At 35.8% G+C, this 13,899-nt stretch overlaps 1 protein-coding gene across 1 annotated transcript in view; it reads right to left on the bottom strand.

The window, feature by feature from the left end:
- The window catches only part of THSD7B (thrombospondin type 1 domain containing 7B), a 1,122,472-nt gene that overhangs the window by 324,727 nt on the left and 783,846 nt on the right, over window positions 1-13,899 (bottom strand). The gene's annotated exons all lie outside the window — the stretch shown is intronic.

The following is a 13,899-nucleotide window of genomic DNA, read 5'->3' as shown; positions in this document are numbered from 1 at the left end:
AATACTTCTCCTATAATAGCTCAGAATGCGTATGCGTATCTTTATATACAAAGTACAAAGCACACAAACTCAATTATTAATTAATCCATTCATTCAAAAGATACTTGTTCTAGATTTATCCTCTTCAATAAACGTGTTACTTACCATTTAGGTCGAGGCTACTCAAGGACGATTAAGAAACTTTTCCTTGTCTACACTGTACAGAATTTAGCCTCTAAGAGACACAATGCTCTAAACCAATGGCCTAAATATATAGAGATGAACTCAAAATGAAGGACAAATTCTTCATCTAATGTTTTTTCCTTAATCAAAGACTGATAAACACTACCGAAGTTACGTGATTTTAAAATAGTTATACTTTCCAATAAACTTGGATGATTCTTTTTGGAGAAAAAGGGCACATTTTTTCCTACTGTAAGTATTGTACAGTAAGCTAAAAATATTTAACAGCACTGTACTATGTAACAAAATACACCGATACATATAAAAAAATATATGATGGGCTACAATGTAACATAATTATGATATCTTTAGACTTGTATGAGATCATATGCATATGACAAGAACAAACAAAAAGGGAAAGTCTATATGGGAGTCTATCAGTTAGGAATTATATTCAGCTGCAAATAACAGAAATCCAGCTACCGTGATTTGAACACATTAAATTCTCTTCCAATTTTATTCTCTCGTATAAAACGAATCCAGTGATAAGTGGTCCAAGATTGCTAGAGCAGCTCCCCTAGGCTCTTTCTGTCTTTGTGCTCTATAATCCTTGGTACATGCCTACCATCCTCAAGGGCACAAGATGGCAGCTGGAGCTCCAACAGTCTCATCCACAAGCCAGGCCAGAACAAGCTGAGTGGCAAGCTGAGTCAGCCCCATTTAAGAGTATTTCCCAGAAGCCTTATCCAGTAATTTCTGCTTATCATTTACTTGCTAACTCTAGCTTTGAAGCTTCCTTGAGGAAGCCTGGGAAGCAATGATTTTTTTTAAAGCTGGGAACCACTAAAAACGTCAAAATCTGTTATTAGGGGAAAAGGAGAGAATTAAAACTGTGTAGACAACTAGAAGTCTCCACCATAGTGTCTGATGAAAAATCCAAACCATTAAATACGTTGAAAAAATGGAAGTAAGAGTAATGATGACATCTTTGTAGTGCTTTATACTTTATAAAGTGCTTTTGCAGTCCACACAATATTGAACATGAAGCGATTAAACAGAAATGACCCAGATTAAAGAGACTTGGGCATGCAGATACTAAGATACAGAAAGTGTCACTGAGGGATTCCTAATGAGAAGTAATTCTTTCAGTCAAGAGCATTCTAAAGCGTTCCTCTGTGGCCATCACAGACAAAGTGGCAGGTGAACATAGATACATCGTCCTCAGGTGAGAGTTATAGCTGTAGGTAGCAACATGCAGCCGTGTTCATTATCATATGGAAAAGGAAGTCAGCAGCCGGCAGAGAACACTGGAGGCAAGAAAAACCTTCCAGGGAAATGAACAGATGAGCACTCATTCCCTAAGCTTTGAACGAGTGCACAGTGAATAAGTACTCTGTATATGAGAAAAACAAGACTAGCACCCCTCTGAAGAGAGTAGTAAGAACCTTGAAGCTGGAGGCGGACATCACGAAACAGGTCATTTGCAATAAAATGAAGGAGACCTAACAGCACTCCCAAAGACATGGAAGAAGAGTACAGAAAGGAACGTTTCCAAAACCCAATGTGAGACACATTACGCTCAGTACCTCAGTGAGAATGAGCTGGCTCTCAGGAAACACTACAGGTGCTTCACAGAAATATACACATACACAACTAATAAGAACCAGCTTTATAAAAAAATAAAATCAAATTCAAAAATTCAAAAAAAAAGAGAAATATACACATACAGAATAGTCACTTTAACAGAGCGTTTTTTTGTTTGTTTTTGTTTTTTTTGCTTCAAAAAGCCCGAAGTTTAAGAACACTCTGTTCTTCATTTGATTATAGAGTAGAGAGAGAGATACCTTGTAGGAGGTATTACACTCTAACAGAGTAAAGGTTTTAGGGTCAGAAAGAGTAAGACAGATAGGCAACTTCCATTCCAAAATCCTGCTTAATGAGTCTTATTCCTAGGTTTGCTGCACATGACACCTTTCCAAATTTGATGCAATTCAATATTCATAACACCCTTTGAGAGAAACTCTTCCCATTTTAGAGATGGGCAAACTGAGGGACAGGGGGGTTAGAAGGTTACAATCAAGGTTACACAGCTACTAACTGTAGAGACAAAATTCAAATTCACATAATTAGATTCCAAATTCTATCCTGCTTCCATCAGAAAGGGATAGGGAAATGATGTAGGATCATGGCTTTCCAAAGTTACTGTCACCCAGTGTACACTCCCCTCCATCCTATTCTGTCAGCAGCCTACTTTTTCCTTGGAAGGGGACTAGCTTTTAGTAAATGTGTTTGTGATACTCAACCCCATCTCACACCTCCTGGGGTGGGTACCAGTCTTAGGGCTGGCATAGGAAAGTAATGGTGATTGGTTTGAAGACATGACCCCAAATCAGGGCATTAAGCCTCAATTTGCTGCATTCTTTGGAAAGGCAAAGTTCTCACTGTCCTATGTTTATTAAGTCTGAACCAGAGAGGTACTTCCTCATGGCTTGGGGCAGCCAGAGAATGTAAGAGAAAACTCAAGTCCTGATGACATCATTTGATTCCTCAAATTCACTCATGCTTGACACAAGATCTAGATTCTAGTTTTCAACTATGTGAGACAATAAATTCCTTTTTTATAATTAGCATAGTTTGCTATATTTTCTGTTATAATAAGTAAAACAATCTCAACTAATGAAGTTTATAAAAGATAAAAAATATGATGTAACTAGAGGATGTAATTAATATTGATTATTTAGAACTTAATCAGGAAATACTACATGTAACCTAGGATCAATACTTTTAATTTAAAAAAAATTTTTTTTAAGCATTTCTGGCCCATCCTGACATAGACAGATAGATAGATAGACATATACACATATATATTTATATATACATATACACATGCCTATTATACACACATAATTTATTTTATATGTAAACTTATTACATATATATTTATGAAATTTAATTACAGGCAGGCATACCTCATTATATTGCATTTCACTTTATTGTGCTCCACAGATACCATGTTTTTTTAAATTTACTTTTATTTTCTTATACAGCAGGTTTTTATTAGTCATCCATTTTATACACATCAGTGTATACATGTCAATCCCGATCTACCAATTCATCCCACCACCACCCCACCCCCCTGCCGCTTTCCCCCCTTGGTGTCTATACGTTTGTTCTTTACATCTGTGTCTCTATTTCTGCCCTGCAAACCGGTTCATCTGTACCATTTTTCTAGGTTCCACATATATATGTTGATATACGATATTTTTTTTCTCTTTCTGACTTACTTCACTCTGTATAACAGTCTCTAGATCCATCCACATCTCTACAAATGACCAAATTTCGTTCCTTTTTAAGGCTGAGTAATATTCCATTGTATATATATACCACATCTTCTTTATTCATTCATCTGTCGATGGGCATTTAGGTTGCTTCCATGACCTGGCTATTGTAAATAGAGCTGCAATGAACATTTTGGTACATGACTCTTTTTGAATTATGGTTTTCTGTGGGTATATGCCCAGTAGAGGGATTGCTGGGTCATATGGTAATTCTATTTTTAGTTTTTAAAGGAACCTCCATACTATTCTCCATAGTGGCAGTATCAATTTACATTCCCACCAGCAGTGCAAGAGGGTTCTCTTTTCTCCACAACCTCTCCAGCATTTATTGTTTGTAGATTTTCTGATGATGCCCATTCTAACGGGTGTGAGGTCATACCTCATTGTAGTTTTGATTTGCATTTCTCTAATAATTAGTGATGTTGAGCAGCTTTCATATGCTTCTTGGCCATCTGTATGTCTTCTTTGCAGAAATGTCTATTTAGGTCTTCTGCCCATTTTTGGATTGGGTTGTTTGTTTCTTTAATATTGAGCTGAGTGAGCTGTTTATATACTTTGGAGATTAATCCTTTGTCCGTTGATTCGTTTGCAAATATTTTCTCCCATTCTGAGGGCTGTCCTTTCGTCTTGTTTGTAGTTTCCTTTGTTTTGCAAAAGCATTTAAGTTTCATTAGGTCCCATTTGTTTATTTTTGTTTTTATTTCCATTTCTCTAGGAGGTGGATCAAAAAAGATCTTGCTGTTATTTATGTCAAAGAGTGTTCTTCCTAAGTTTTCCTCTAAGACTTTTATAGTGTCCGGTCTTACATTTAGGTCTTTAATCCATTTTGAGTTCATTTTTGTGTATGGTGTTAGGGAGTGTTCTAATTTCTTTTACATGTAGCTGTCCAGTTTTCCCAGCACCACTTGAAGAGACTGTCTTTTCTCCATTGTATATCCTTGCCTCCTTTGTCATAGATTAGTTGAGCATAGGTGCGTGGGTTTATCTCTGGGCTTTCTATCCTGTTTCATTGATCTATGTTTCTGTTTTTGTGCCAGTACCATATTGTCTTGATTACTGTAGCTTTGTAGTATAGTCTGAAGTCAGGAAGTCTGATTCCTCCAGCTCCGTTTTTATCCCTCTAGACTGCTTTGGCTATTCGGGGTCTTTTGTGTCTCCATACAAGTTTTAAGATTTGTTGTTCTAGTTCTGTAAAAAATGCCATTGGAAATTTTATAGGGATTGCCTTGAATCTGTGGAATGCTTTGGGTAGTATAGTCATTTTCATAATGCTGAGTCTTCCAGTAGAAAAACATGGTGTATCTCGCCATCTGTTGGTATCATCTTTAATTTCTTTCATCAGTGTCTTATAGATTTCTGCAAACAGGTCTTTTCTCTCCCTAGGTAGGTTTATTCCTAGGTATTTTACTGTTTTTGTTGCAGTGGTAAATGGGAGTGTTTCCTTAATTTCTCTTTCAGATTTTTCATCATTAGTGTATAGGAATGCAAGAGATTTCTGTGCATTAATTTTGTATCCTGCAACTTTACCAAATTCATTGATTAGCTCTAGTAGTTTTCTGGTGGCATCCTTAGGATTTTCTATGTATAGTATCATGTCATCTGCAAACAGTGACAGTTTTACTTCTTCTTTTCCAATTTGGATTCCTTTTATTTCTTTTTCTTCTCTGATTGCCGTGGCTAGGACTTCCAAAACTATGTTGAATAATAGTGGCGAGAGTGGATAACCTTGTCTTGTGCCTGATCTTAGAGGAAATGCTTTCAGTTTCTCACCATTGAGAATGATGTTTGCTGAGGGTTTGTCGTATATGGCCTTTATTATGTTGAGGTAGGTTCCCTCTATGCCCACTTTCTGGAGAGTTTTTATCATAAATGGTGTTGAATTTTGTCAAAAGCTTTTTCTGCATCTACTGATATGATCATATGGTTTTTATTCTTCAGTTTGTTAATATGGTATAACACATTGATTGATTTGCCTATATTGAAGAATCCTTTCATCCCTGGGATAAATCCCACTTGATCATGGTGTATGATCCTTTTAATGTGTTGTTGGTTTCTGTTGGCTAGTATTTTGTTGAGGATTTTTGCGTCTATATTCATCAGTGATATTGGTCTGTAATTTTCTTTTTTGGTAGTATTTTTGTCTGGTTTTGGTAACAGGGTGATGGTGGCCTCATAGAATGAGTTTGGGAGTGTTCCCTCCTCTGCAATTTCTTGCAAGAATTTGAAAAGGATGGGAGTTAGCTCTTCTCTAAATGGTTGATAGAATTCACCTGTGAAGCCATCTGGTCTTGGACTTTTGTTTGTTGGAAGATTTTTAATCACAGTTTCAATTTCAGTGCTTGTGATTGGTCTGTTCATATTTTCTATTGCTTCCTGGTTCAGTCTTGGAAGGTTATACCTTTCTAAGAATTTGTCCATTTCTTCCAGGTTGTCCATTTTTTTGGCATAGAGTTACTTGTCATAGTCTCTTAGGATGCTCTGTATTTCTGCGGTGTCTGTTGTAACTTCTCCTTTTTCATTTCTAATTTTACTGATTTGAGTCCTCTCCCTCTTTTTCTTGATGAGTCTGGCTAATGGGTTATCAATTTTGTTTATCTTCTCAAAGAACCAGCTTTTAGTTTTACTGATCTTTGCTATTGTTTCCTTTGTTTCTATTTCATTTATTTCTGCTCTGATCTTTGTGATTTCTTTCCTTCTACTAACTTTGGGTTTTGTTTGTTATTCTTTCTCTAGTTCCTTTATGTGTAAGGTTAGATTGTTTATTTGAGAATTTTCCTTGTTTCTTGAGGTAGGATTGTATTGCTATAAACTTCCCTCTTAGAACTGCTTTCGCTGCATCCCATAGGTTTTGGGCCATCGTGTTTTCATTGTCATTTGTCTCTAGGTATTTTTTGATTTCCTCTTTTATTTCTTCAGTGATCTCTTGGTTATTTAGTAACGTATTGTTTAGCCTCCATGTGTTTGTGGTTTTTATGTTTTTTTCCCCTGTAATTGATTTCTAGTCTCATAGCATTGTGGTCAGAAAAGATGCTTGATATGATTTCAATTTTCTTAAATTTACTGAGCCTTGATTTGTGACTCAAGATGTGATCTATCCTAGAGAATGTTCTGTGTGCACTTGAGAAGAAAGTGTAATCTGCTGTTTTTGGATGGAATGTCCTATAAATATCAATTAAATCTATCTGGTCTATTGTGTCATTTAAATCTTGTGTTTCCTTATTAATTTTCTGTTTGGATGATCTGTCCATTGGTGTAAGTGAAGTGTTAAAGTCCCCCACTATTATTGTGTTACTGTCGATTTCCTCTTTTAGAGCTGTTAGCATTTGCCTTATGTATTGAGGTGCTCCTATGTTGGGTACATATATATTTATAATCGTTATATCTTCTTCTTGGATTGATCCCTTGATCTTGGATTGATCAATCCCTTGGATTGATCCCTTTATTTTAAAGTCTATTTTATCTGATATGAGTATTGCTACTCCAGCTTTCTTTTGATTTCCATTTGCATGGAATATCTTTTTCCATCCCCTCACTTTCAGTCTGTATGTGTCCCTAGGTCTGAAGTAGGTCTCCTGTAGACAGCATATATATGGGTCTTGTTTTTGTTTCCATTCAGCAAGCCTGTGTCTTTCGGTTGGAGCATTTAATCCATTCACGTTTAAGGTAATTATCGATATGTATGTTCCTATTACCATTTTCTTCATTGTTGTGGGTTGCTTTTGTAAGTCCTTTTCTTCTCTTGTGTTTCCCACTTAGAGAAGTTCCTTTAGCATTTATTGTAGAGCTGGTTTGGTGGTGCTGAATTCTCTTAGCTTTCGTTCGTCTGTAAAGCTTTTGATTTCTCTGTTGAATCTGAATGAGATCCTTGCTGGTTAGAGTAATCTTGGTTGAACGTTCTTCCCTTTCATCACTTTAAATATATCATTTCACCCCCTTCTGGTTTGTAGAGTTTCTGCTGAGAAATCAGCTGTTAACCTTATGGGAGTTCCCTTGTATGTTATTTGTTGTTTTTCCCTTGTTGCTTTCAATAATTTTTCTTTGTCTTTAATTTTTGTCAATTTGATTACTATGTGTCTCAGTGTGTTTCTCCTTGGGTTTATCCTGCCTGGGAGTCTCTTCACTTCCTGGATTTGGGTGGCTATTTCCTTTCCCACGTTAGGGAAGTTTTCAACTATAATCTTTCATAGCTATCTGAGAGGTTGCCTCCCGGGCTTGAGTCCTCAGAAAATCTGCCAAATAAAACATAATTCTCAACCTTTGGGTTTTGCATTTTTTCAGTTGACATAGGGAAAGACAAAAAGCTAGTATAAAAATAGACGAAAACATTTGAGAGGCAGTGTTTACAAAGGAATATAATTGACTAAGAAATACTAGCAATCAAAGAAATAAAGTAGAAAAACAAGTTATCACTTATCCATTTTGATTGACAAATACTAAAAATCTTGACTAGATCTAGCATTAGCTAAAGGAGTGAAGAACAGGCACAGTCCTATGTTTCTATGTGAAGAGAATAAAATGATACAACATTTCTAGAAGCCAATTTGGAAATATTTAGTGAAATTTTAAAGATACATGTTCTCTCACTCAGCACTTCTAGAGGTAAATTCTAAAGTTAAAAGTGGACAAAGTTGTCGTGAGTTCTATTTCTAATAAACACCTTCACATCTGTCAGTCATAGGTTGGTTACCACAAAATGGAACATTCATGTAATCAGTAGCTTTGTATCAATAATAAAGGGACTCTTAGAAAGGTCTATTTGTTTTTTTTTTTTTTTTTTTTTTTTTTTTAGGGATTGACATAAATTATAATAGTATAAATTTATTTTATGCTTTATTCAAATAAAACATTTTCAATGAAAAAAAATGTTTTCGGTTTCCCATTACTTTAAACAAATATTTTTTAGTCTACTGAAGAATTGTTGAACAAGCAGTGCACTTAACTGCTATCAGTGTGTTAATGTCATTGAAATCACTTCATTTGCCCATGCTAATCTTGATCTGCCTGCATACACAATGATTCAGGGACTGCTGTATTGGCCAGTCTATACTGGTGCCCAGGGAGAGCATTGCCAGACTCCAGATCTGTCTCAGTGTGTCCTGTTGCCATCTTTATTCTGTACTTTTGTTACATCTTGCCAACTATTATTTCCAAAGGTAAAGCAAAATAATCTTAAAATTAGAAAGGTCTATTTGTATTAGGAAGTATTAAGAAGGAAAAAAGCAGGTATGTTTCCACATATATATGTATAAAAAGTTGTTTGGAATGTTGCTAACTAAAATGTAAATAGTGGTTTCCTTAGGCTGGTGAGATTTCTGGTGATTTTTATGATATTATTTTCCTACAGAATTCTGTGAAACAAGGGGAGTTTTTTTCAAATATATATAACATTTTTATCATGATAAAGTAAATTTTATTTTGGAAACTAAGAAAATTATATAACTACATAAAACAACCAAAAAAAAAAAAAAGTGGTTTGTCTGAAACCTGTAACTTGACAACTATCTGTTAATGTGTGCTAATGGACAATTTAGGGCTAGGATACATCAAATACACGTAATGATTCTGAATGAAATCTAAAATAGGTCTTCTGAAATGTGGCATGTGATATCTAATGGTACTCCATCACTTAGAAAGCCCGTACATAACTTCAAAGTAGAAAATTGGTTTTGCTGGATCTCTATTCACAGATGAAAGAAGCTTAAAGAGAAAATAACCTGCTCTGGAACCTGGTCAGGAAACTCAGAGCCATTAAAATGAATCATCACACACTGTTTGAAAAGGCTTGGTCTTTTCCTCCCGGTGATCTTTTCTGCTTGAAGCTCAAATAGAGCAGGGCCATCTCCATCACAGCTGGAGTTGTGGCTTGAGTTTGTGTGAGTGTGATGTGTGCAACGTTGTAGGGGTAAGTGGAAGAAACAAGAAGGTGTTAATTGAACACCTGGAGGAAAGGATAATGGGGAGCCTCCATATTTTCCCCTATGGTGCATCACAAATGCTTATCAGATGAGACAGCTGGGACAGAATGATAAAGAGCTTGTATGACAGGAAATATTGCCCTACTTGCATCCCTACCTCCCAGAAGAATTCTTACCTCCTGCTGGCAGGTGATAGCTGCTTCTGTGCATGAGCTCTAAGACTTCCTCTGTCAACAGAAAAAGTCCCCAGAGAGGGATATCCCTGCTGGTCAGATTTTGGAGTCCTCTGACTGACAAAGGCACCAAAGCCAAGAATGAGAAATCCTACAATACATGCTAATCCTACAATTCATTCTGAGAAGAATTTAAATGATGTTTGTGCAACATAAAGCCAACTGATGTCTAACAGTGTCCAAACTGCACACAGAATAGTAATTTTCAGTAGTATATGACCATTGTTTTTTTTACCTTTCATGAAGATATCTGGATGGTCTCCTGGGAATGGAAGACTGATAGGAATTTTAGGGACACGTTTCACATTTGGCATTTGAGCTTCCCATGTCCACACTTTGATAAATAACACTGCAGTTTATCCAGAGCATTCTCATGATTTTTCTAACATTATGTCATCAGGAGGTAAGTGAACACCACCTTTGAATTCAGGATGAAGTAGAAATTGCTACTGACTCAGAGCTTCCTCTTATTCCTGACTTGTCATCACACATTCCTGGAAAGTTTAGTGTCTCTTTTGTTCTTTACATGCTTATGGTCACCTCATGCTCCCTGTCGTAGTGGGGTTCTGGAAGTTACCTTGACTGAAGGTGGTCTCTGCTAGGAGGGCTAAAAAAGCAGCCTTTTCCAGGTCTGCTGGGAGCACCAGCAACAAAGGTTATTAGTAGCAAAAAGTCAACTTGACCTCTTTTTCCATTAAAAAACTGTATGTGTTGTTAAACATGAAAGAAGAGCTAATCCCCAAATAATCCTTCTCTTCCAAGGGAATATGCCAATTTGTAAAGCTGCTGCAGAAGCCCATGCTTCAGACTAGTCTTTCAAAGCAAATATAAATGAACAACGAAGAATCCCAAGACATATGAGGAAAACCAAGGCTTAAAGGCCAAGATGAACAGAGATAATGCACATTACAGAAGAGAATTTAAAACAATCCTCTTCTCAAAGATTTAAAAGGACCTTGCATCATTTATTTTAAAAGGCTGGTACTTGAAAATATTGTTATGTTCTATGTATCATCTATGTATCTATGTATCTATGTATCTATGTATCTATCTATCTATCTAATCTATCTAGCTACGTCTTTCTTATACTTTTTGAAAAAAGAAGCAATCAGAAAATAAGAAAAAAATGAATTAAAAAAAATAACATGATTGATATTTACAAACAATAATGTTAACAATGTTAAAAATAGAATAGACATGGCTGAAAACCATACCAGAAATCTGGATGATATTTTTTTTTTTTTTAATTCAAGGGGAAAAAGAAAGAGATAGATAATAAGAGAAAAATTAAGCTATAGAAGGTAGAAATAGAAGTTATTCATCAGTCTAAAGATATCATAGAAAAAAGAATAGAAATTATTGACACCATAAAATAGAATTCTTTACTACAGAGACATGTAAATCTTCAAATTTTGCCTACTAACTATAGAGAAAGATTACAATAACAATATCTTATTATAACAATAAGTAATATAGATGAAGATGAGAATAAAGATAATGGTGATGACAAACACATTGGCAAGTTCTGGTAAAATTTTAGAAGTCCAGGGTAAAAAAAAAAAAAAAAGTTTGGAAAAAAAAAAAGAATAAAAGGACACAAAAACAGGCTACCTAAAAATGCCTGTGATAGTTTTGAATCATTTCAACTTGGCTAGTTTCCCAGAAACTTGGCTCCTTTTCACAGAAAACCCTTACTGGTATATTTCAGGTTACACTGACCCATAAGGGAGATTTTTAGGGATTTGGAAGGAGGAAAAGAAGCTGTAGCCATTTTGTACCTCTTATGTATTGTTGCTAATCTGCTGACTTGCTTTCTTGGCATGAAGCAGCAGCTAATCCTACAACTGTTCTACTTTCTGGGTCCTCTTTTAGCTTCTCCCACTCCTGGGCTAGGTTGTGTGTTTAACTCTGACAACAAACAAACAAACAAAAACAAAAAAACCTAGCTTCTGCAGGATACCCTCATGACTAAGGTCAGAGACAGACCAGAGTTTCAGTTCATCCTCCAAACAGTGTTGATGAGTTTAGGCTACTCGTGATTTCTTCTTCCTGAGTGCATAGCCTGTAGACTTCAAGCTTCAGTATCAGATTCTACAGAGACTTGCTTAACTAGTTTCCACAATTCTGTAAACCAAGTCCCTTAATAAATCCACATCCCCTACTGGTTCTGCTTTTCTGGTTGATCCCAGACTGATACAGTGAATGTCTGATTGGCATAAAATTTCTGACCTGCAACACAGGAAAAACTATTTCAAAGCCAGAAATCTTGTACTCAGTCAAACTGTCACTTCAGTTTGAGAGGAAAATAAAATCATTTTTGAACACATAAGATCTCAGAAAATTTACCACCTCAGGACTCCCAAAAAGTAAGCCAATCAAAATTAAATATAAATCCAAGAGAAAAGGGACTTCCCTGGTGGCACAGTGGTTAAGAATCCGCCTGCCAATGCAGGGGACACGGGTTCGATCCCTGGTCCGGGAAGATCCCACATGCTGCAGAGCAACTAAGCCCGTGTGCTGCAACTACTGAGCCTGCACTCTAGAGCCCGTGAGCCACAACTACTGAGCCCACACACCACAACTACTGAAGCCCACGTGCCTAGAGCCCGTGCTCCTCAACAAGAGAAGCCACTGCAATGAGAAGCCTGCACACCTCAACGGAGAGTAGCCCCTGCTCACTGCAACTAGAGAAAGCCCACACACAGCAATGAAGACCCAACGCAGACAAAAATAAATAAATAAAATAAATACATTTTTTTAAAATCCAAGAAAAAAGAAGTAGAACTAAATCTAAGTTCAAGCCTTAGTTTTATAATCATGTAATAGGTCCAGAAAGTTCCACGGATATGTGCTCAGGAAGACGGTATTCACAATTAAGTAGACTGTATAATCAAAATCCGGAAAGTACAGTTATGATACACAGTTGCTAAGAAAAATGCATAACATCTTTTTTTAGACACGTAAACAAACAAAAAAGGAAATTTTAGGGGAAAAAAAGTCCTGAGGAGAACCATGGTTCAGAGACAAAATAAGCTAAACGTGGTGTGACTGGAAGCAATTAACAGCACATACCAGAATTTTCTAGAAAAAAACAACATCATACACATACCAGTGAAGAAACTGCAGAGATTTCGGGGCCTACTGAGAATATGAAGTTATGTGATTTATCATTTTATATAATTTATAAGTATTATTATAATAATTATCTAACGATGTACTACTTCTTTTTCTTTAAAAATCTTGTATCACTTACAAGAATTTTGCCTTTAAGTTAACCTTTCCTTATTACTATTTCTAAAAGTAGATTTATATCTGAAAATGTATTCTTGTTTTTAAAATAAATGTAAGTTTCAGAGGCAAGGCTTCTACCTGCATTGAAATTATTGCATTTGCATTTTCTAAAATAATGCCTAGCACAGAGTTCTTGATAGATATTTCTTGAATTAGTTAATTAATTTTTAAAATTTAGGAAGATATAGTTTGCTGTTTAGACATCAGTGGCACATTCTAATTTTTAGGATACAATTGACTAAGTATTATTACTGAAAATAAACATATGACCACTAAGAAACACACAAGTAAGATTACAATAACTCCAACTTATTAATGTTTCTCAATTAAATAAAATTGCAAAGGTTGTTATACAGTATGAACTTGTATTTTTAAAGTGCCTCTCTGTGTGTGTGGCTATTTGCACATACATTTCTGGAGAGACACACACCAATAATTACTTTTGAATTTATTTGAGAGGTAAAATTGTGGTTGGAGGAATGAAGGGTAAGGATTGCATTTATAATGTATTGTTTTTCTTTTCTTTTTTAATGGCCATAACTTCATTTTTTAATACATAAAAGAATAAAAAAGTAAAACTCATCCCATCTTGGCTTTATTTAAGGACATCCTTCCAGCAATTCTCTTCTCTTTGTCCCTCCTGAGTTTCTCTCTCCACTGAATCATTCCCTTCATCTATTATGTTTCCAATATTAGAAACAAAATCAATGAACAAAGCCCCTTCTTTATTTCCAGCACATCAAAAGTTGTTACAAGGTTTTCATTTTACTTTATTTTCCAGGTCACTGTCTCTAGCTATCTCTTGACCCCCTGTAATCATGCTCCTGCAGTCCTCTCCACACCTCTGCAGAACTTTTCCTGTCAGATCAACAAGGACCTCCACATTGCTACATTTTATGGACAATTCTCCAACCCACCTTACTTGTTCTTTCAGCAACATTTAGCCAGTCAATCCTTCCT

This window comes from Balaenoptera acutorostrata, chromosome 8 (assembly GCF_949987535.1).
Source record: "Balaenoptera acutorostrata chromosome 8, mBalAcu1.1, whole genome shotgun sequence".
NCBI classification, from domain to species: Eukaryota; Metazoa; Chordata; class Mammalia; order Artiodactyla; family Balaenopteridae; genus Balaenoptera; species Balaenoptera acutorostrata.
This window is presented reverse-complemented; position numbering and strand designations above follow the sequence as displayed.